Source organism: Ambystoma mexicanum, chromosome 8, assembly GCF_040938575.1.
Source record: "Ambystoma mexicanum isolate Mex_15411 chromosome 8, UKY_AmexF1_1, whole genome shotgun sequence".
In the NCBI taxonomy this organism is placed as follows: Eukaryota; Metazoa; Chordata; class Amphibia; order Caudata; family Ambystomatidae; genus Ambystoma; species Ambystoma mexicanum.
The window spans coordinates 78,206,955-78,231,621 of NC_090929.1; the positions used below are offsets into that span (position 1 = coordinate 78,206,955).

Sequence of the window (24,667 nt, forward strand, 5' to 3'; positions counted from 1 at the left end):
CTGGGAGGGCAACAAGTGGGAAGGGAGGCAAAGGTGGCCGACTTGCCAGAGGTGGCCAAGGTGGGTGACGTGGCCAGGGTGGCCAAGGTGGGCGACATGGCCAGGGTGGCCAAGGTGGTTCACGTGGGCACGATGGCCAAGGTGGTCGACGTGGGCAAGGTGTCCAGGCCCATGCAGGGAGAACTATGCCCCACACCCAACCGGGGCAGGGAGATGCAGCAGCTGCTGACATACCCAGCACCCGTGGTCCGGGACAAGCAGTGCCATCTGCTGTCCAGAGCAGCCAGGGTGTGGAAGCTGCAGGGGCAGCTGCAGCTACCACTACCCAGACTCAGGGTCAGCCAGCCCGGACGGTAGAAGTCCCGGCACAGGGACAGGGTGACTCAATGGCCAATTTCCATGTCCCAAAGGCCAAGACACGTGTGGTGCAAGTTCCAGGCACCGGCACCCGGGGATCTGGAGCAGCAGTGTCCTCTGCTGTTCACACCGGCCAGGGTCTGGAAGCTGCAGGGGCAGCTGTAGCAACCGTCACCCAGCCAGGACTGGATTTGTCCCGGCCCAGTGTGACTCAGGGGCCAAGTCCCTTGTCACTAAGGCCAAGACACATGTGGCGCAGAGTCCTGGCAACAGCACCCAGCTACTGATACCTGCAAGCTGAGCTTCTGTAGTTACATTGGTGGCTGATTCCATAGGCCAGTCCACCTGTACTCCAACCCCTACTGACCAGAGCGGTACAAGCCACTCAGGGTCTGCACCACCTCACAAGAAGCAGAAGCATGCTCCAGCGGTACAGGCTAGACCCCAGACACGGCACAGGACTCCCACGAGTCGAGAAAGAGGAGTTTCTGTGATGAGGAACTGGAAATGCTCGTGGACTACATGTTGGAACACGGCCGTAACATGCTGGTGCAGGCAGGGAGCACACATACACTGGTGCATGACCCACTGGCAGTGCCTTGCAGATCGTATTAGCGCCTTGGGCTATGAAAGGTGCACAGCTGGTGATGTTGTGAAGCGTTGACTTCCGACACCGAGCAAAAGACAAGCTGGCTACAAAGTTTGCCTCTACTCAGGTGACTGGTGGTGGGTCAGCACCAGAGGACGATGAACTCACTGGACATGAGGAGATCGCTAATGATTTCATTGCAGTGGAGCAGGTCCAAGGCGTGGGAGACCTGCCAATTTATGAGGCAATGTCCAGTGAGTGGTGATGCGTGTGTGTCCAGCCCATGTGTATGTTGCTTGGGTGATGTTTTGTGATTGTCTGCCAGTTCAGGCTACATTGACATGACTGCTATGTATGACCCATGTGATATTGAACTGATATGTGCTTGTTGTCATGCAGACTGCATTGAAACCATGTGCTGCACACAGAGCCAATCCTCATCACCACACCTGCTCCCTCCTTCCATGAAACTCTCTGTCCAGCCTCTCTTGGCCCCACTCCTGCTCCAACCTGTGGTCGTGGATAGCCTATGATGATATTCCACACAAAACACTCCCCTTCTATCGTCACATGACTGACGTCTCTGTGAGGTCACCCTGCAAACTGCTCATCCTCAGAGGCATTCTTCCTTTCCTCTCCATCCCCCAGCAGTTCACTGTCTCCAGAGGACTGGTAATTCCTATGGTGCACTACTGCAACGGGCTTTACCAGGATTTCTGTCATTCTACACTGTTCCCTCTGCAACTCTGCCAGACCTGGACTGTGTGGAAAGTCCTTTAGGCTTGGTGCAAGGTATCTGCCTAGGACTATGATGATGACACAGGTTCACAGTGGCCATGAGTGTTAATTCCTGAAAACTGTGCATTCTCAGCAAGTCCCTATGGGTCCTGGGCCAGCAGGTCCTTCAACTCCACCTCCAGTATTTACTTCCTTCTCATGGTCTTTGATCATCCCTTTCCTACTCCCTCAGGGTCAGTTGCTCCTCATGGAAATTAGTTTGTGTTTCACATCTGTGTTGAGCTGGGGCCTCTCTCTGGTACAGCCTCCCTGCCTCTATGTAACTGGAGGTGTAGCTTCTCCGGGTCTGCAGGCACTTCTGATGCTTCCTCATGTTTTGTGCTTTCTGTCCTCCTCTCCCCTGCTGTAGTCCCAGATGACTGAGAGAATGCACTGCCACCTGCCCACACTGTCTGCTACGACACGGTCCTCTGAGCAGCCATTTCAACCAATGCACTGCCTCCCAGCCACCCCCGCCCTTAGGGGTGGGGTTTACTGTATCCCTACAACCCACTACCAACACTTTACACATGATGACGGCACTTACCCTTACACTGCCATCAGGCCACGACATTGACATTACTGGATCTGTGTTTTTATTCATAGTTGAGGCCGTACCCATGTACTGCACTGCACCCACACACTTCTAAACCCTGTTAACCCCTTCAATATGCTTATTCACTTGCGTGATGTCAATGTGACCTAGCATTATTGAATCCTTATGCCTGCCCTCACTGTATTACAACACCCTAGCGTTGTTGCACCCTGTGCCACATGTGTGTTTTCTAATAGTGAATTCCATGAAATGTCACCTGACATGCATTGTACATGGCTCATGGTCAGTAGTATTCAACTTCCATCTGAGGCTGGTTGACAAATCTGGCATGGCTATGCTACGTGCCATCTGTGTATTGGCATCAATCATGTTTGTGGAAGGACTATGCCAGTCACATGCTTGTGTGTGATGCAGGTGCTCTGCAGTATATGTGTTATTTTGCGGTTTGACACGCATCCATGTCTGCTTTCAGGCTCCCCTCCCTTTCATTGACACTGCGTGTGTGCCTCACTTTGTGTCATGTGTGACATGGCAGGTTCATGTGTTGGCTGAAAACATTGCAATACCTATGTGTGTGGCCTATGCTATTAACATTTGTATTCATGTTTTTTTTATTTGTGCAGGTGATGAGGCACTGGATGCAGTGGTGGAGGACATTGTGTGGTAGCCCATGAGAATCCACTGGTGCTACAGACCATCCTGGCCAGGGGTGTCTCTGAGTACACATCTGAGGAAGCCTAAGCCTCTGGTGCTGAAACGGACATGAAACCCTCATTGCTGTTGCAGGAGAGTGGTTCTACTGTGGATGCTGTTCAGAGGTCGTTTAGAGCACACCACGACTGAATTGCGGCCAGACAGTCAGGTATTAGTGAGGAAGAGGAAGAGGCCGTGGGTAGCCTGAAGGAGAGCTGTGTGTCATCCGTGTAACACTGAACGTTGGCGGTGAAGGTGGCTATCATACGGGGCAAGAGGACCATGTAGCCATTGAAAATCCAGGGGGGTAAGTCAGATCCCTGGGGGAAAACGCAAGTAGAGGGAGTGATAGGGGAGAGGAAAGACCCCAGTTCCACCTGGGATGGGCTGTCAGAGTGAAAGGAGGTTAGCCATGCCATGGCCTTATCAGTGATGACCGTATTATCACAGAGACGTGCGATGAGTGTGTTGTGGTTCACCGTATCGAAGGCAGAGGAGAGGTCAAGTAGAATGAGGACAGAGGGAGAGTTAGAACCCAGATTTGAGAGCATATCTTCACGGGTGTTCAGAAGAGCAGTTTCCATGCCTCTGGATGGTCTAAAACCAGACTGGTGGTTGTGGAAGCAGCCAACAGATTCAGTGCGGAGGGTAAGCTGGGAAATAGCAAACTTCTCCAGGAGTTTGCCCAGGAAAGGAGTGATAGAGATCAGGCGATAGTTTTCCAGGAGAGGGTGCACAAGGGAGTGCTTAAGAGCAGTGGTGGGGAAAACTCCAGTGGCAAAGGAGATGTTGCAGAGGTCAGCCAAGGCTGGAGCGAGAGAGTCAATGTTGTCCTTGATGATTTTGGAGGGACAGGGTCCACCTGTTTGGAGGAGGCTTTCATAGACCAGACTTGTCTAGTAACCTCCTCAGGTGTGACAGGGGAGACATAAGGGAGAAGAAGAGGAGGTGTGGAGGGGGGCCAAGGGTGGTACAAGAGATGTTGCTACATGAGGTGGTGAGGAAGAGAGGGAGGATAGGATATCCACTGTTTTTGAGGTGAGTGTGCAGCCAGGGCCGAGCAAAATGCCTGGGTGGGTGCAATGGTGGAGGAGGCTAGGGTTGGCTAATTCCTTGCAGACTTTGAAAAGTGTGTCCGTGTTATTGGATACCGCAGAGATGTGGGCTTGTATAAAGACTCTTTTCTGGGAGCAGATGCATCGTCTATACTGCCTTTGGAGGAGGCGGCGGGCCAGTTTGTCAGAGGGTGCACCGGAGGAATCCCATTTCTATTTGGCTGCCCTGCACTTGTGTTTAACGGAAGCTGATTTGGAGTCATACCAAGAGTTGCACTTTTTGGTAGGCTTCAGTCGTACCCTCGTGACAGAGGCAAAAATATAAAGAGTATTGGAAACAGAGAGGTTAAAGTTTGAGAGGGCTGTGGCAGGGTGGGAGTCAGTCGCAGGAGTGGAAGGAGTATAATAGGTGGAGGCAAATGCAGCTACTGAGACTATTTTCATGGGTCGGATGACCTTGTAGACGGGAGGTAGTGCCGGGCTTACCTATGCAAGGGGAGAAGAGAGGTTCAAGTGAGAAGAGAGGAGAAAATGATCAGTCCAGGAGAGAGAAGTAGTGGGAGGGATAGATAGCGGAATGTCAGTTGAGAAGAGAGCATCCAAGGTGTGGCCAGCGCAGTACGTTGGCCCAGACGGTAAGATGGAAAGAAAGGGAGAGTCGCAAAGGTTGCATAAAGGACTTAAGGAATCAGGTGAGTCGTGATAGATGTTGGGATCACCCAGTAGGAGGATATGAGAAGAGGAGGAAAGGAGAGAGGAGGCCAGGTCAGCACATTATGAAAGGAAGAGGGAGGGCTGACCAGGTGGCCGATAGAAGGTGGACAGCAGCAGTGAAGAACTTGGAGAGAGGGACAGCCTACAGATCAGGCACTCAAAGGATGAGTAGGCCTGAGTGGGAATGAAGGACACAGGGATACACTCAGGGAAGATTAATGCTACTCCCCCACCTGGTCTGTTTGGTCTAGGAAGAGAGAGTATTGTGTAGACTTCTGGGAGAAGTGTGTCAAAACTTGTGACAGAGCAATCCTTGAACCAGTTTTCAGTGATGGCAAGAACACCAAAATCCAGGATTCAAGGGGGTTGCAGATGTCAGAGGAGTGTTTGACACCTGAGCGAGTGTTTACCATGGCAATGTGGAGCAGATTGCAATCAGTGAAAGACTTATGGGGGAGCAGGGGACTGTGGGCCCCACTAAGTGACGATAGTGCCTGAGGGACAGAGGTAGAAGGGGGCAGAGGAGCCAAGGCCGGTAAGGGAGACGGGACCATAATGGGTGAGGAGGGAGCCGGTGCGGGAGGCACCACAGGGGTCAAGGGAGCCCCAGATACAGTGTTAGTGTGTGACTGGTTCACCCAAGAGGAGAAGGCAGACGGGGTTGTCAATGTGTGGGGTGGTGGTAAGAAAGCCATGGCGAGGGTAGAATGGTGGTAAGGAGGTGGAAAGGGAGCCATGGTGGGCAAAGCTGGCATGGGGGCCAGGGCAGCTGAAGGAGCTGGTGCAAAAGGCGGAGGGAGGTTGATAAGGCAGGGGAGGTGCCTATCAAAGAGTAGAAGGTTGGGTTGAGGACCCTGGACCATGATGGTACCATTGCAGTAGACATTGATGAGGACCCTGGAGGTGGAGAGGGCAAGAAATACCTCCCAGCAGGTGCCACCATTGATGGGCGAAGAAGAGAAAGGAGAGAGAAGAGCAATCATATGGAGAGTCCATAGGACGGGTCAGGGAACGACATAGAGTATGTCTGTGAGAGTCTCTCTGGCAGAGGCAATGACGTAGGTGCCTGCAATCGGAAGGCCTGGGTTAGAGCTCAGTATGTCCTTCTTGAGGTTCTTCCTGACAGACTTAGTAAGGGGTGAAGGATAAGAGATAGAGAAGATAGGAGAGATAGAGAGCGCCGTAGCAAACTGCAGAGAGTGAGGTGCACTTAACCAGGCTGAGGCCACAGAGGCGTAGCGAGACCAGTAGGTAAAGGGGGGAGACAGGGAACAAGACTGGGAGAAAAACAATGGGAGCTGGGGGAGGTAATATGCACAGAAAAACAGTGAACACGCAGAGAAAGGGGACGTAGTGGGTGTATGGCTGAGGGGAATAACAGCACAGAGGGACAATGGGACTGAGGAAGGTTGAGGGAACCGGTAGCAGACTAGACAGAGTACAGAGGGGTGGACTTGTTAACACATTCTCATGAAAAACAGGTTATGCACACAGCTAAAAACAAATGTAAACTGGAGCAGGACAATCAAGATGGGCACACAGCTGAAAACGAATTTAAAAAGCAGTAGGACAATCACGATGTGCACACAGCTAAAAACAAATGTAAACTGGAGCAGGACAATCAAGATGTGCACACAGCTAAAAACGAATTTAAACACCAGCAGGACAATCACAATGTGCACACAGCTGAAAACGAATTTAAATAGCAGCAGGACAATCAAATTGATATATATTTTAGAGTAGCCATCGATCTGGCCATGCTAACCAGAGCTTTCGCCTCAACTTCCACTGCCTCGGATGTCGACGCCCGAAGACCTGGATAACCCAGCAGGTAGTCCATGGGGTTGCCAGCCACTGCATTGAAATGGACAGTGCGCATGTAATCTGACAGTTGCAATCAAGTGCTCTAATGGGAGTGGTGTGCGAAGAAATGACCCTTGGAAAATTGGCAGTAGGGGTTTTGGGTCCATCACGATCACGATAGGATGATGATAAATGTAAAGGTGGACATGACAACACTACACCAGACCAAGGAACACCTCACACTCTATTTGTGAATGTCGCATTTCTGTTCGTATCAATGCTTTGGGAGCCCCCACTCTCTGCACCCCCTAATCCAGGGTAAAGGGCCTTCCTTCTTTCCTTATGTGGCTCCTGAAATGCCTGGCCTGTTTAATATACCAGGGGACACCAGGCTCTATCTAGCCCATGTGTCTCTGGAAATATTGTTTTTAACTAAACCCTGTCATGCTTTTCTTCTATTCTTTGACCCACTGTTGAGATCCCACACAGTAACATGTAAAATGTGACTCGGAAGCAATGTGCTTCACAAAATGAACGATTTATCAAAATGCAACACATCACACACATCTATGATGCCAAGAAATCAACAGCCTACAGAAGGACAAACATATGATACATAGATTTTAAGACAAAGCTATATTTCACATAGGTCTGCAGTATAAGAATATTGTTACTCTCTTGCCAACGTGGACTAGGGGAAAAGTCATATAATTGCTGCCATTTCTTCCATAAAGCTGTGGCCCTGAGGGCAGTTGTCCATTTCATGCATGCCTTTGAAGGACAATAGAGGTCGGGCAGAGTGTGAGACATATGAGCCACAGCAACATTCAGCGGGACCAGTCTGTTGGGAAGTGTCTAGATTTTCCTCGGGCTGAGGCTTAAGGAAAATAGACATTAAGGTGAAGTAGTCCCTCTGTGCAGCCTATCCCTTGCCGTTGACCGGGGTCCGCAGCACGAAAGGTCTGGTTTAGGAACCCTAAACTGTGCTTCATATGAGACTGCAGGATGTGGTTTCTAATCAAATTTAGAAGCAAAGCAAGAATATGTCCTGTCAGACACTACAGTCATGTTTGTGTGCCAGAATATGCATGTCAGACCATCACATGGGCTGTGTAGCCTCTCGCACACCACCTGTGCTGAAATTACACACATGATCATCTTATCTATCCCATTTATCCCTCTTTAGCCAACGTTGCCCCTGAGATCAGCTGGGAATTCAGCAGTCGAGGAGTACAGGACACAGCTTAGCCCCAGTCAGACCAGCATGTTCTGTCCAGTGCTGTGTTCAGCAGTGTGTTACTTACTTCAACCCAGTGTTGCCACAAACAAAGGGACTGTCTGAGGCACAGCTAAAGATCTTTGCAGATGTAGAAAGAAAATCCTGCTAAAATACGAGAGTGCAGGTGTCTGTCTCCTTTTGCTAGAGAATCTGACAATTTTAGGTAGACTTGGCAGCTCTGTTGACAAAGAAATGTAGGGGGCACTCCATGACACGATATGGGATACTTTGCCAGAAAAAAGGGACTAGCCAGAAATGCTGTCTGATGGTAAACTCCATTGAGGCAGTTAGTACTGTGGTAGAGTCCAGATTGTCCATACTTTCTTTCAGGAAAGTCATGATTCTATTAAAGACACAGAGGCTCGTATTATGCATACTCTTCTTTATTAAAACTCAAGCAGCAATATTAAAAAGAAAAAAAACATTAAACACACATCAAAGAAAAAAACATTTTCTGTGTCAATGTAGTCTTTGCAGTTTGAAACTCTATTGACCTCAGGCATGACACTTGTCCTAGTCCATGAATCACGACGTTATGGTCCTATCACCTCACAATTCCTCAACCCCAATTCCTCTTTCTTTCACTGTCTTGCTGTAGCTTCCCAATGAATGATTCCATCTTGAACAGGATATAGCGAAGAACAAAACCTGTAATGAACCGCCTTCAACTCCAGCAGGGATCCGCCGTGTGTTGTCTGCCTGTTTAGTGACCGCACCGGTTGTCAGGTTCCCTTGGAGGTTCAGCAGATTCCTTCTTAGATAAGTGACTGTAAAACTACTGACGAATGCCACTTGTTATGACATATGATTGATGGAAAATTGATCAGTTAGTTAAAAGAACTTTTAAACAGAAGAGGTGATTGAGCAAACATAAGACTGTCAAGTAAAGTTTAGTCTTTAATGGAAAGTCAATACTGTGATGTTTCAAAGGGTCGTTCATTTTCTACAGGGGCAGAGACAGTGCCCCAGCTTTGAGTCTGTGATAAACCGCAGGAACTCTATTCTCTGCTGTGGTGGTCTCGGATTTCTCCCAATTGATGAGAAACCCCAGTTTCTCTAGGAGACCCATCTTTGGGACCATTTACTCTGGCAGCCGCATCGGATCCTGCTCCATGAGACAAATATCCTCGATGTATAAAATCAGCCTCACTCCTGACTAGCTTTGTGAAGCACCACAGTGCTGAAGTTAGTCCGAAAAGGGAGACACATAAACTCCCACCTTTGCCATCACCAGAGGAATTCTAAAAATTGCTGGTGCATTTCAGGAATGGGTACTGCTAGATAGGCATCCCTCAAATCCAGTGCCCTTTCTGCAAAATGTCCCTGAAGAGATGGATTTCCTCCATCTTGTAGTGTCGGTACACGAGAAAGGCGTTAAATTGTCTGAGATTATCACCGGCCTGACCTTTTGCTTCTGTTTCACCAGTAAGACATTGCTTAGGAAGCGTTGCGCCACCTGCTGTGCTGGCGTTATCGCTACTTTCTTTAGAAACTCTCCTACTTCCTTGTCCATGAGGCTTTGTTCCTCCTGTGTTAAGGAGAATTCTCAAAATGTGCTCATTTCCCTTACCTTTTGCTGGATTTCTAGGATTTGGTTTTCCTATCTGGGAAGAGTGTGAGCCTTTTTTCCACTCTTCCATGTATTTTGATGTGTGTTTTACTTTTGTGTTCTTTGGTTATGGTGTTTTAAAACAACTCCATGGGCATCATCTTTTTCTGTGCGTCTCACAGCACGTTCAGTGCAGTGGCACAGGGGTGTCTTTCAGACTCCCCAAGGTTTAAACACTTTCTCTGGGACTGAATACCATCTCCCAGAGCATGTAAAGTTAAATTGACTTTACTAGTCTCTTTATATTTACTGACCCAGCACACACTATCTTGCTATAGAGTGCTGAAGGGGTTGCCTAGCACCCCTGAGTCAAAACACTCATGTAACAGTCAAATGTTACCCTTTCCTACTTTAAATGGCTGGTGGCAGTGGTTTAGATCAAACTACCATGATTTTACCCGACTGCGAACAACGGTAGCAAAGAATTGGGTCAACCATGTTTTTCAAGATGGCGCCCAAGACCTATCTGTTAAAACAGACTCTGGTTGACTTTTTTCGCCGTTTCTTTAAGGAATGGTCCTTCTTGTGTTTAACTCTGCGTGGAAAACCAGGTTTGGCCCCTGTGTTCATTGGCCTTTGGTGGGTTTCAGTGCTGAAGTGGGGTGGACAGGATGTGAGGGAGGTGCCCGAAACTCCCTGTGCTTAGTCTCCTAGGAGACCTGACTGCACTCTGGCGTGATTGGCTGGCTGGCTGTCCGGCAAGGACAGCCACCCTGCTGTGTGAGTGACAGCCAGGCTGGAATGAATGGGTGAAAACTGTGTAGAAGCAGGTCTCTGGGACTTGGAAAGCAGAGTCGACCACTGGAATGAAAGAACCGAAGACGAGCTGAAGGAAGAGGACTGCTGCAACTCCGGGACGACCGGTGAAGCCCTGCTGCAGGTCCAAATGGCCTGAAACTCCATCAACAGAGAAGCCCTTCAAGGTTAACTTCTTCCCTTGAGTTTGGTGGGACCAACCAACTCACAAGCCGCCCGAAAACCGTCCCCTCCTGGTCGAATTTTCTACAGAGTGCTTCGGAAAACCTGATAGCCAGTGGGAAGGATACCAGTTTGTGGTCTTTAAGGTCTGGAAATCTTTTCGACCACAGAGAAAGTTTGTGAAACTTTCCCCCTTTTGAAGGCTGGTCCTTCCCTAAACATTCATCTAACTTTTCGCCTAACCAAATTCTTCTAGAAACCGTGGCAAAGACTTAACCGTTATCTACAAGAACTGTGCTATCCTATACAAAGACTCTGAACCATTGAATTTGGCCCAGGCCTATTGAATTGAATTGCTGGTTGTAGTTAACTGAAACCCTTTACCCTACCTATGAATGTATTTGGGCTGCATTTCTTATAACCTTGTCTTTTTACCCCTTTTTAAAGTAACTGAAGTGCAATTTTGCTCCCACTTCAGGGGAGCTGAACTTGTTCAGTAACTTATTGGTTGTGTATTGTGGTGTATGAGTGTATGATATTAAGCTGCTTTTGCTAGTGTAATGTTTTCTAATTGACTGTGTAAATAAATGTATATTCTTTTACCAAGCAACCTTGAGTAAGTGTTTGTTTGAACCACTGTATTTGTTGGTCCCTTTGTGTAACTTGTTCTACTGCTCACTTAAACTCTTGAGATAAGTCTGGCTGCTCAGCCAATGCTACCACATAACTGTGTAGTACAGGCTTGTACCAAAGGTGAAATTGTACTGACACTTGTAGTCTTAATTGCATGTAGTGTTCCCAAAGGGTACTGCATGTTATTCTGGCTAACACTCTGAAATTGTGAAAGGTTGCTGCAGTTTCGTTTGTCTGTGCTCTTTAAAAATTACAGACAACACCTCTGCACAGTCTCTGCGACCCAAGAGTCCACGGTAAACTCCTCCCAAGCGTTTAGGTGCATCGCTAGCCTACCACCTATTGCGGGAATTGCATTGCTTGCTGCTGCGCTGTGTGCATCCGACTTTACTCTTACCAGCTGCTGCATTGCCAGCCCCGACGCCTGCCTCTTCCACGGGAGGGGAAGGAAGGATTCAGCCTTCTGTCTTCCTGCTGTCACCTGTTGTTTCCTCTATAGGGCCTCTGGCCTCCTCAGCGGCTGGCGGAGACGCCTCTGCTTCTGCCGCCCTGGCGGATACACAGGGCACAAACACTCTTTTTAACAATGTCTGATCTTTGTCCAGAGCAGCAAAGGTGCTAACAAATCTGGACATGTCTTTGACAAAAGCTTCTCCAAACAAAAGCCCTTTAGCTGCTGCAGCGGCCTCAGATGATGCCAACTTCCTGAGTTTCAGGTCGCTCTTTACTAAAAACGATCGTCTGCACTCCGCAGCTATCGTACAGTTGGCATGACTTATTAAACAAACTGCTCTTTGTGCCCAATTAGCCAGAATATGCACATCCGTAGGCAGGGCCTCTTTCGTCTATTCCGCCATTTTAATGATCTTGGCCAATGGACCTATGGAATCAGGGAGCGTGTCCTGGCATGCTATCCATGCGCGGTCAATGCCCTTTTCAGGTCCTTGGTGCGTTTCACCATGAATGAGTCCACCTCCAGAGTGTCTGCTACTTTATCCAGCAGAGAAGGTCTGGGATATTGTGCCTTCAATTAGACTCTCACCTCCTTATTTAGAGGCATGCGCAGTCGCTTCCTCAAGTATCTTTGGGCCTTAAATGGGGGCTCCCTCTCCAAGGAACTCGGGTGGAGTAGCAGGTCTGGATGAAAGGGGTCGACCAGGGAACTATCTCTGCATTTCTATGCCTTTGCACGGTTCTCCTTCCTGAGGAGTGGCCAAGCTCACAGAAAGGTGAGAACTCTCAGTGCTGCTGGAATCCCATTCCGTACCCTCTTGGTCTTCCTGTGGGCTAAGGGGAATGCATAGCTCTCAACCATTTTGTTTTGCAGAAGCGGGTGAAATCACCCGATTTTGTTTTTGGTGGGTGAGACGCCCATTGGAATTAATGGGCGTGCAGGAGGCTTGGCGGGTGAGTCAGCCCTTTACAAGGCGGGTGACACCCGCCAAAAGCGTGTGAGTTGAGAGCTATGGGTATGTCACCTTGTCCCTTCCATCACGCCTTTCCCTTAGCATGCCATTATTTTGTGTGTCCTTTGCATGATTCGGACAGTGGTTTGCCACTGGCCTTATGTTCCTCCTGCCATTGACTCTTGCAGGCTCTGGGCCTCACAGTTATCAGCCCTTGCGAAAAGGCGACCCAGCTCAGGAGAAAGTCCAGCTTATGGGATAACGGCCCTAGACCTGCGCATGCTGCTTTCTCCATCAGCTGTCCCAGAGAGGGGTCCTGCAGAATGCTTGAAGGCCCTTCTCTGCTTTACTTGCTGTCAGAGGATTCTACTTCTACCCAGGCCATATTGTGTAATGCACAGGAGACAGACAGCTAGCAGCCGCAAGGTGACGCACAGGCTTTTTATTATTAAATTTGATTTATAACATCTCACAATGGTTGTGAGGCTTTTTATTCACTTATTTAAAGTCTTTGATGTCATTTAAACAGTAAATTTGCCATCAGCTTGTTCCAAGAGCGGTGGCATGCTGTGGCATGCTGGAGTTCCAAGTGCTTTCAACCATTCAATTGCTGTAAGTTATGAAATATAAGACAAGAGCCTAAGAGGTGAGATGCCTGAAGTCATTTTGAAGCAATGAAAAGACGGATTTGAAGCAGATATAAAGAAATATCTAGGTGGGATGCCATGTTAGAATTGACACTAAAAAGGGACTTGCAGGACTTGCTGTCTGATTAGGTCATAGGAACTAGCACCAGACATTACCCATATGAAGCATTGGTGCAATGGTAGAGCTTCTGACTACAGTGCATGAGGTTGTAAGCTCAAGAGAGCTATCCGAAATTTAATTATTTTTTATTTGATTTATAACATCTCACAATGGTTGTGAGGCTTTATATTCACTTGTTTAATGTCAGTGAAGTCATTTAAACAGTAAATTTGCCATCAGCTAGTCCCGCGATTGGTGACAAGCTGGGGCATGATAAGTGCTTAAACTATGCATTTGCTGAAAGTGTTTCAATATAAAACAATCCCACAATGATTGAGAGGGTATTTTTCACTTGTTGAATGTGTTTGAAATCCCTTAAACTGTAAATTTTACATCAGCCAGTCCAGAGACTGGTGGCACGCTGTGGCATGCTGTGGCATGTGCCACATGTCACATTGATACAACAGCTGCACTTGCCCTGCAATACTACACTTTTGCCCTCCATGCGTAAAAAAGGGCTACGCTTTTAAAACAGCCGTGGTAAATCACAGGCGATGGGCACATTCTGTGTGTATGTGATATGCACGCTAAAGATTTCACTTAACATGTCATGTGTTTTGGATTTCCAAAATCGCATTTCAGGGTACGCGTGAATATATAAGTACTGAAATTGGCACTTATACAATTCTGGAAATCCAGCATTTCTATACGTGGATATGAGACATGGAATTAAGGCCCAAAAGATCCTGTCGCAGCACCTAACGTCCAATTGCATACCCTCAGCAGACCCGCACGTGCGCATATGGGAGGATAGCTCAGGGGCAATGCACTCCCCTTGGAAGCAAGACGACGCAGAACAATGCAAGGTCCATCCCCAGTCCCCTCTTAGAAACCTCCTTCAGGCATTACGAAAATACTTCAGGCATTTTTATTAATCAAAAAGAAAAATTCTTTTTACAATTGATCAACAGTTGTTCAAGTGTCATTATTGTCACTTGTTTAGAGCGAGCTTGCTCCTAAGAGAGAGAAGAAACTTCGTAGTCACTTGTAAAAGAAAAGGAAAAGGCGTAGGCTCGTTCAAAGACTAAGTTCTAGATTCTGAGTTTGTTGATTCTGGAGTGTTTGACAGGGCGTCCATGGTATGTTGCAGAATTCTAAACGTTGCCATTAGCCAAGTGGGCTTGTCACTATTCATCCTCCTGGACCACCAACTATTTTTGTCCACTGTAGAAAGGTTTGATGAAAAGTGCTTCATGTATGTGGACCTGACCTTCGATGTTCCCGGACATGACCAAAGAAGGTGACAGATAGTCTCCTTTTCATTGCCTGTCCGACAGAGTCTACAGCTGAATGTTGTAGGTAAGCCTCTGATTGCCTTAATTTCATTGGTAGCTAAGAGGTTGAGCCTGGCTCTTAAGAGAAAGTTTCCAGCTGCTCTACTAGGGAATTTTTTGATAAAACCCTGGAGCTCGTTCAGTTTTCTGATGTTTGGAGGCAAATGGGTTGTCAATTTGTTATCTGCAGCCTTGGTAAGGGTCTCAATCCAGTCTAGCTCTTTAAGTTTTGTAAGTACCCTTGCAGGATGTTTAACCAGCTCTTCTTCTCCACGGGCTATGGCGTTAAGGAGGGTTATGTTGTCTCTTCTCCAAGTTTGTAGCATTTTACAATTAGGGCCCTCCATCTCAGGGTTAATCAGTTGATATAATAAGGCACTGTTCGGCATCAGGCATTTCCTGAAGACCATGAGTGAGCTGCAGTTTAGGGACCCTTGTAGGGAAAGGAGGCTCAGTTCAGGCCGAATAGAGGCCCCCGGTGTGGATTTTGGCAGGCCTAGCACTGTCCCCCAGTTATATGCCTCCAGTTCTGGCCATAGATCTCCGGGCATTTGGGGCATTGCCTCCGCACCATATGTGATGGTAGGAACGACTTTCATTTTGTAAAGGTTTATGGCAGGTGTGGTTGAAAAGCGCCCTTATTTTCGATCAATGGCCTTGCCTTGTGTTGCCAGTTTCCTGATCTTCTCTTTAAGGGGGTCTTGCATGGCAGATTCTTGCTTGGAGCTCTCCAGAGTTACCCCAAGATACTTCCAATTTTTTTAACTCGATCAATTTCACAAGTTTGGAAGCGCCATTTCAATGTTTCTTGCTTCTTGGTTGTTTTTTTCTAGAGCCATGATTTGTGTTTATTCGTTGTTGATTTCTAAGTTGTTTGTTATTATGTAGTGCGTTAAGTTGTCCGATTGGCGCTGCAGCCCAATCGGCGTCTGGTCAAATAGAATTCAATCATCGGCATATAAGAGTCTACTGATTTTCAACTGGCTACGTTTGGAGGGAAAGATCTAATGGCTTCTTCTGTGAATTGGTACTCCCCTATATATGGCAAAAAGAGAGCTGGGGACAGAGGACAGCCTTGCTTGACTCCTCTAAGCGTTGGGATGCTTGCTGACAAAAGCTCTTGTTAATTCAGCCGCACTCTCATGTTGGTGTGCGTGTAGAGGGCTTTTATAGGCTCCAGGATTTCACTAGGGCAATCTCAACCGTGGAGCTTGTGCCAAAGTCGAGCTCTGTCCACCCGGACGAACGCCTGGGTAAAGTCAATGAATACCACAAATAGACTGGAACCACCTTCCATCACTTTACTTTTTAAGGTACTTAGTAACAGTATATTGACTGATGTTCCTCTGTTTTTTTTTAAAGCCCGACTGGAAGTGGTCATTGCATGGGGCATCCCTTGCCCATGTTTTAAATTTCTTCAAAAGGAGTGAGCCAAAAAATTGTCCGATTGGGTCCAACAGCGTGATCAGGCGATGATTAGATGGAACGCGGCTGTTCCCTTTCTTAAAAATAGGGACGATTGCTGACGTCCAAGAAGTCGGGATGGTTTGGTTTCGGCGCCTCTGGAGAAGATGTTACTTATACATTTTACCCATTCTTCCGGGTTTGAGTTTTTAGGTCCACGTTTGTGATGCCGTCCGGTCCCGGGGCCCTCGAGTTTTTCAGTTTTCTTATTCGAAAATGTCTTTGCAATCGTCAAATGTAACCCAGTTTCAGCTGGGCTTGTCGAAACGGGCTAGGTGGCTGCTGGAAGAGAGTCTTGGAGAGCTTACCCAAGCTAATTCACCAATGCCATCAAGGATCCCGTCTCCGGTCTCAGATGTTGATGTATTCAAAAGTGCCCAGTTTTCTCCTGCGTTGTTTAACAATATGGCTCTTAGCATGGCTTCCGAGTCTGGTTGGTAAAGTTTCCATCTATGGTGTCTGACCCATGCTTGCTTGATGGGTTCTAGCAGCTGCACGGATTTCTATTCTAGCTTGCCCTGTTTCAAGGTGTGCCGCTTTACTTTTGATTTTACGGTACTCGTAGCTTGAGTACAAGGAGTCTGTCGTAGCTGTGTTTCTTCTGAGTAGTCACTGAGGATTTCTTGCTGCCTTGTTTCCTGTAGGCAGTTAGCAACGGGACGTAATCAACCAGTTTGTCTTGACCGATGTCTGTTTCCCTGTTGTACAATTATATATACACAATAATCCTCGCACACCTTCAAAAGACCCTCGCTGCCCGTGCCACTCTCACGGCTTTTATGCAGGCAGCCAACAGCAGACCATCACGCTGCTACCGCAAGAGACCCCATTGACATAGCATGCCACTGTCGCAAACTGACCACCTGCTTAGCCCCCAACAAGGCCCAAGCAACCTTTTGCATTCTTCGTGCAATCCTAGCCCCCACCCCCCTCCTGCTCTTCTTCGGTGCCTAGAAGTGGCGTTAAGGCCCCTGCGCTATACTAGCATCCAACATAGCATGACATGGCACAACGCAGGCAGAAAACATCACATGACATGACACCCGGCCCTGGCATACAGAAGGTTGAGGGCCAGAGATAAGCGCCACAGTGCGCTCTGCAATGGGTGAACGGCAGAATTCTCAGTCTGGGAAGTTTTGATAAGCAAAAACCGCCGGGCTCCGCGCCTCGCCATTGGCTGTCAGATTTTGACACAAGTAATCAGATTGAAAAATCAAGGGGAGTAAAAAAAAAAAAGGAGAAGTACCTACTGCAGGCAAAGGGCTGCCGGCTCCAGAGATCGGCAGAGAGGGAGGACGGGGCACCAGGCAGCCAGCAGGTGTCCGCGAGCCGCGCAGCAGGTGTCGCGAGCAGCACAGCGCCTGCGGATGTGCACAGCCAGAGGGGCTTCACAGCACACGTGAGTTCGAGGCTTAGTTCAACTCGTTTGCTCTCTCGCTGTTAGCTAATTGCACATAGGGTCTTGTTTGTCTGCCAGGATAGCTCAGTGAGTTAAAGCACATTCTGAAGAGATGTGTGTGCAACTTGTAGATGCCAGATTCAAATCCAGGTGGGAACGTTCCTATCACCCTTCTGAAGTTCTTTACATATTCTAAAGCAGTGGGATTCAAACGTTTTAATGCTGGGCCTCCCTCCGAGTACAAATATGACCAGACTCCCCCAACCGCCCACTCCCCCAGATGTCATAGCTGCTTGTATTTTCTATAAGAACCAGTCACCGTAATCCGTTTCAGAATAGTCTCGTCAACCCCGCCACCCCACATCCCCCTTCATCGTTCAGGCCCCCCTAAGGGGGCCAGCACCACACTTTGAAGACCACCACTGGTCTAAAGAGACTCTTCTGGTAAAGAGTCAACGTGAAAAGCAGTGAACTCTCTTCTTCAGGTGCAAGCTGTGAGAATAAGCGGTCTCAGGTCCCCCTTACCTCCCTGACACGCATGCGCCAGCACCCCATCACCACCTCAGTTGCCCACACTTGTATGCATGCATTGTGTGTATGTTCTGTCCTGACTGCCAACGGCCCTGTAGGTCAGCCCGGTCAAGTCAGTATAACTCAACATTTCAGGGGGTGAGGGGGGATAAGGCTCCATTTGTCCAATGGTCGTTGTGCCAGTGGGAGTAACTTGTGACTGAGACTGCTCCCCAGGCACAAGAAGTTGGCATTAAGTATCGGCCTCTAGTTAACCTCAATCGCCGATGCATCAAACACGGACAATTCTAAGCAGCTTTGAACTCTGGCCCCCTTTGGACGTCTGATGAAAACTTTAAAAAAATACTATGGTCGAATAAACGGGGTCCCCATCTAGTGGTTGTATTACCTGGGGCGTACAATGTGCCCCCCTTCTCTGAAGAGTGGGACCCTGTTGGGACGCCAGGTGCTTACGTGTTTCGTGTTAGTGGCAAGTGTTATAGCACAGATTTAAGCCTCGGTGCGACCGTGCTGGCAGGAGATGAGGGCAACCAACCTGCTCCTTGGCATGATGCCAGCCCGCTCCAGCAGCCTGTCAGATGGATGCTAAAAAAACAAAAAAAACACATACTTTTCTTTTTAGAGTCTAGAGAGGACATCACAGAAAGTGACATCACAGCCCACCTGTAATAATGTATTGCAGTCGGTGGTGACGTCACGCCGCCTGCGGCGGAATTCCAGATGCCGCTGCTAAACTTGTAAGATTACTTTCTTCTCAATTGCCTGTGATGAGGGGGTGGGCAAAAGACCCAGAAAGTCATCTGCAGAGAAATTCAAGGAATCTGGGCAAAAGCAAAATGGGTTACTTCAGATGTTTTCCCGCACGAAATGTTGCCTTTTCTCCAGAAAGGTTCATTTAAAAAAAATAATAATCATTTGTTACCCCAAGTCAATTTCGTTTCCCCAAAAAATAGCCGCAAAAAACCGAAACTTTCTGGCAGAAAACAAAATTCTAGGAGAGAAAGTGAAATTCGTATAAAAGTGGCAAAGCAGGGGATAGTCTGCTCCACCTGCGTAGTGAATTTTGGGGCGAACTTCACTGGTTTCGTTTTACCTCAGCTCAGGGGTAACGCGCTCGCCACAACACAGAGCAACACAGGTTCGATCCCCGGGTCCGCGGTTAGAAACCTCTGGGTGTTAAGCGCGTTATAAATAACCAATTATATATTATACATCACTGGCAATAATATACGCTACCTCTAACAATATACGCTGGCACTTCTAGGAATACTTTTATAGAGAGCACTTCTCGAGGACAGCTGTCCACCGTGTGCATTGGATGGACTTTGCAATAGTGGTTAGCATCACATCACACACTCTGCTTTGGTATTTTTTCAAACAACGTTTTGCCAAACTTGCCAGAGTCTACCTTCCTACATCGGAGTAATTGCGTGGTATCTGGCACAGGGGCGATTATGAGACCCCTGGTTCCACTTTGGGGATGCTGGGAAAACATGGCGGTAACAGATTTACCGCCAACAAGCTTCCATTTTCCTGCACCGCTGCATTCCGACTTTGGAGTTAAAGTATATGGGCCTCATTACACGGTAGGCGGTAAACAATGGTGCCATTAGCACCATGGTTGCCGCCGGTACCATACCGGTACCACCATGGACGAAAGGGGAATTACCACCCTTCCAAGGTTGGCGGGGCGGTAATTCCCCCTTTCTCCTTGGCCCTTCCCCATTCCCATTTTTGCCCCATAGGGCATAATGGGAATGGGGAAGGCGCTAATTACGGTACCGCAAATTGCGGTACCGTAATTAGCACCAAGGTCCCTTTGCGGGTCCCAACTTTAACAGCTGGTCTACACCAGCCGTTAATGTCGGTCCCGCAAAGGGACCTCGTAGTAAGGCGGTAAGGGTTAACGGCTACCGGTACCCTTACCGGTGACCGTTAACCCTTACCGCCTTCCGTGTAATGAGGCCCATAGTTGGCGGTAACTCCTCCACTTTACCACCAAAGAATGGAGGATTTGCTGCAGTGCAATGGCCTCATTACGAGTTTGGCGGTAAGTGGTGAAATTGGTGGTAACTGAGTTCCTGCCAATTTTACCACTATGCCAAATTATGAATTTTGGCTTTGAGTGGAGAATTTACCTCCAGCTAAACCCTCAATAAATGGGGAATTACAACGCCAGCACCACTTGGAATCAGGCAGAAATTCCACCTGACCAAATGGCAGTAACGGTAATTCGTTTTCGACAGATTTATCACGGAATTACCGCCTAACTCGTAATGAGGTCCAATATTGTATGGGACCAAAATTCTAAGCAGAGAACTCTCTTCTAGTGTACACGCATGTACACATGGTCACACAATACCATCAAGGGGCTCAAAATCCAGGACGCTGAAGGCCGAGTGTTTTGTACATGCTACCGGAACCTCTTAATTGCATTATAAGAAAAGAAAGCATATTGTTTAAAAAAAAATAATAAGGCATGCCATTTTCTTGCTCTTCCCATAGTTTGAAAATCTATAATTCATCAGAGTGACGTCATTCCGGTGAATTATGGGTTTTGAAACCAGTCATGCTCCGAAAAGAGTGGATGTCTAAGTAAATGAAATGAACGCGTGTTGGGTTCGTGCATCTGCCATGTTGCGATGTTAAAGAAACCAGACCCCAAACAATGAAGGGCAGCAGTACATTGTGGACGCCAAGTTGTCCTATGCAGCGACTTTAAACTGCTGTGTGCAATAGCTCAATTGTGGATGTTATATTGTCTTATGACGATGGTTAGCGCCCCGGTTGAGGGCCAGAACACTTGGCGCTTGTTTGTGCTGTTTGCATGGAATGGTGAAGCATGATGGTTGTGTGTGTATAAATAGTCACACGGTGGTTGTATGAGAATGGATTGCAGCATGTTGACTTTATTTCATTCAATGTGGATATTTGCTAGTGTCTTGATCTGTTTTTTTTTTTTACAAATCCTTGTACAGTTTTTAAAAAATAAATTAATAAATGAAGGTACTTTTTCACTCACTCCTCTGAATCCAGGTTGTCTTGTTAAAGGGAGGTGACATGCGTGTCCTGGATACTAATTGGAAATGCATGTGTGTGTTTTCTAAATCCTTGCTCATGTGACAGCTGTTTGCACTTTTTTCACTGAGGTTAAATAAAGTCATATGTTTCACGGAAAGGTTGCACGGCCGAGTCGGTATTTCGGTAGACTTTTTGGGAGAAGGAGCCACAAATGGCTAAGCCCGAAAATCTGGCGGTAACAAGCAAACATATCGCCATACTTATTCTTTGGGGAGTAAATGGCCATACTTATTCTTTGGGCAGTAAATGGCCATACTTATTCTTTGGGGAGTAAATGGCCATACTTATTCTTTGGGCAGTAAATGGCCATACTTATTCTTTGGGCAGTAAATGGCCATACTTATTCTTTGGGGAGTAAATGGCCATACTTATTCTTTGGGGAGTAAATGGCCATACTTATTCTTTGGGGAGTAAATGGCCATACTTATTCTTTGGGCAGTAAATGGCCATACTTATTCTTTGGGGAGTAAATGGCCATACTTATTCTTTGGGGAGTAAATGGCCATACTTATTCTTTGGGGAGTAAATGGCCATACTTATTCTTTGGGGAGTAAATGGCCATACTTATTCTTTGGGCAGTAAATGGCCATACTTATTCTTTGGGGAGTAAATGGCCATACTTATTCTTTGGGGAGTAAATGGCCATACTTATTCTTTGGGGAGTAAATGGCCATACTTATTCTTTGGGGCGTAAATGGCTTCCATGGCAACCAGATTGTAAGCCAATTGATGAGTAAAGAGAGCAGTAGTTTCTCTTGCCTCTTGTTTTTCCACGTCTCGGAATAATACAGAGCAGCACTCGCATTTGCAAAACTACCAACCTGGCGAATTTAGATGGCAACGGTAAAACAGGCGGTATTTCCAAATACCGCACGTTATACAACTGTAGGTGAATAACATCAAAAACCGCCTTCTTTGATACGGAGTTAATACTACCATGAAAAGCGGTGGCAATGCCCTCGGTGAAATTACTGCAGGCGGTAATTCCACCCTTCCCCAATGGAGGCTGTTGGACTCCCTCGTGGGGAATAACAGAAGCCGGAAATGAGGTGGTAAATTACTGCTACCACTTGCTGTAACAGTTATTCAGATTGGCAGCATTAGCACAGCTAATGCTACGAAACTTGTTATGAGGCCCAGGGAGTGGAGGTGACGGAGGGGGTGGTGGAGTTAGGGGTGACGAGGGTTGTCAGGGTGTTGGGTGGGCACGTGCACTCTGTGGAAGACTGGCACAGTGTCTGGGTATTTTTGTGGTCTCAAACCGTCCATTGAGTACATAGGCGAAGCAGTGGGTGAGGGGCCGGGTAGTCTGGGGCCCACCAGGGGCCCTGGAAGGAAACCGCGCCACTGTTTACACTGACATGCACCGTGGCTTTCCGTGACGGTGCCCAGCCCTTACGGCTCACATGCAAAGAGGCATGCAAATCCCGGGTACCAGCCCTGGCCCCTGGCACAGGTAGCGCTATCTGGCGGGGGGAGGGGCGCAGGTGGTGGCGAGGAGGCGATATGCGGGCGAGTCATGCCATGGCACCCTGCGCGCGCCCTGGTGCCAGGCGGGACACCATCATGGATGGCATATCAGTAGGGTGCTCCCCCAGAGCTCGCTTCCAAGCAAGGGGCGTGCCGTGCGCCCCCGGGGAAGGGGGTCATGCAAGGGTTACACACCGGGGACTTAAAGGGAGCGGGCACAGGTGACCACCACCACCCGATTAGGGCGGGTAGCGGACAGCATTTACCACCCCACCGTAGACCACCCTAACAGAGGTAGATCAGCAGAACACCCCAAAGGAGAGGGCGTAGAACAGGGGAGTTTACAGCATTGCAACACGATTTCTGCTACTCCCCCCTCACCCCCCAAATACAGTGCGCGCAATTCCACACGGTCTCATTCGCGCCCTTAAACCGCCCACCCTTGCCCCTATTTACTTTTTGGGTGACATTAGTGGCCGATGGCATTTTAACACATAACACACGCACAAACAAACTGCAGAATCATTACAGATACAGGAAACTCATCTGTTAGAGCCTGTCCCAGCGCTCTGGGGCAAAATACATGCAAACCGCCCAATTTGCATATGGAGGCACCAAGAGCAGTAACTACACAGAAAGGACATTGCAAGGAGCATCCATACTTGGAGGCACCATGGAAATAACTTTAGAATAAGTTGCCATAAGTAAACCAAGTGGCAAATAACTTTGTGGTGCAAAATACCTAAATTGCACTAATAATTTAGTATTTATATAGCGCTACGAAGCCTCAACCATCTGAGCGCTGCTTATTTACCCGGTGGGTGTTGTTCATTTATGGAGCTCGGGAAGATGAAAGGCTGCGTTTGGCCGGATTGGAACCTGCGTTAGCAGGCTCTGCACAGATGTCAAAGCCAGCGTTCTATGCTCTACTGGCTGTGCTATTGGACCACTGCACTATTGTGACATGTGGAGCAACTCTATAGTCATTAGGCTTTTTCTTTAAACTTAATAGCATGACATGTTAACTTAAGCTATGAATTGAATCCGAATCACACAGAGAGTTACAGATAAGACACATTGCAATTAAAACATTTGCCCAGGATCACACACTTTTGTAAAATAGTGAAATCGTGATGTGGACAATTTAAGCAACTGAGCACATCTTGCCAGGTTTACTTGATAGAGATATTTATTACGGTTTTGTTTAGCATTTCATGTGCTTGAATACTCTTTTTTTAATTTTTTTATTTACTTGATTCAATTGGTTTACAATTTTTACAAGATAAAACAGCTCAGGTAGGGACCTGCCTTATAATCCTACTACTTTATATAACCACAATTGCAAACCACATTACCCAATAAACTAGCCTTTCATAGTAAACTAACTATACACTCCATAAAGTGTCATAGAAATAAGTTGAGCAATAAGAGTGTGGTTTTAGTTTTATTCTCCCCATCCTGCATGCAAAGTCACAATAGCATTAATGTGAGCCTAACAAATCCCCCTTGGGTTTTAAAGCCATAGGGCCTCATTACGAGGAGGGCGGTAAGGGGTTAACAGCGCCAGTAAAGGTGCTGGAGCCGTTAACCCCGTACTGCCCTATTACGAGGTCCCCTAGCGGGACCCGCTCTTTGCGGATCCCGCGATGGGACAAGCATGCTAACAACGGGCCCGTCATTAACGGGCCCGTTGTTAGCATGCTGCCCATTCCCATTGAGCCCTCTGGGGCTCAATGGGAATGGGGATTCATTTTTACCGGGTCCAAGAAAAGGGCAATTACCGGGTCTGCCTAGGTCGGCATGACCTGGTAATTGCCCATTTCATGGACCTGGTAAAAATTAATTTCCGGCGGCTACCGCCAGGGTCCTAATGAGGCCCATAGTCATTATTTCATACAGCCGGCAGCATTATACACACTTATCACACCCTCCCATTCCCATTTCTAAAGGGGCAAACGTCTCTGTTATTAGTCCCCCTCTCATCAGTGCCCAATGGCTGACACTGAAATGCTCTGTTGACACAGAGCAACACGCGAGAGCCCCTCTGCTGCCCGGAGCTCCTTGGCACATTGTTCTGGCAGCGGGGCACCTCTCCCTTTGGGCACCCTCATAGAGGTGACGAACGGGAGAGCCGGACAGGTGTCCCACTGACACATGTCCCGGTCTGGCTCCCAGAAGAGACTCTCGGGGGCAGATTGTCCCCCGCTTCATGTGCCACTGGTGTGCAAAAAGACCCCCCAAACAGGGAGGAC

At 47.8% G+C, this 24,667-nt stretch overlaps 1 protein-coding gene across 1 annotated transcript in view; it reads left to right on the forward strand.

Annotated features, from left to right (window-relative positions):
* Window positions 1-17,209: 17,209 nt before the first annotated feature.
* The window catches only part of GFI1B (growth factor independent 1B transcriptional repressor), a 103,679-nt gene continuing 96,221 nt past the window's right edge, over window positions 17,210-24,667 (forward strand). The window contains exon 1 of the mRNA XM_069609320.1: window positions 17,210-17,333. The gene's annotated coding sequence lies outside the window, so the exon portion shown is untranslated. The remainder of the gene's footprint in view (window positions 17,334-24,667) is intronic.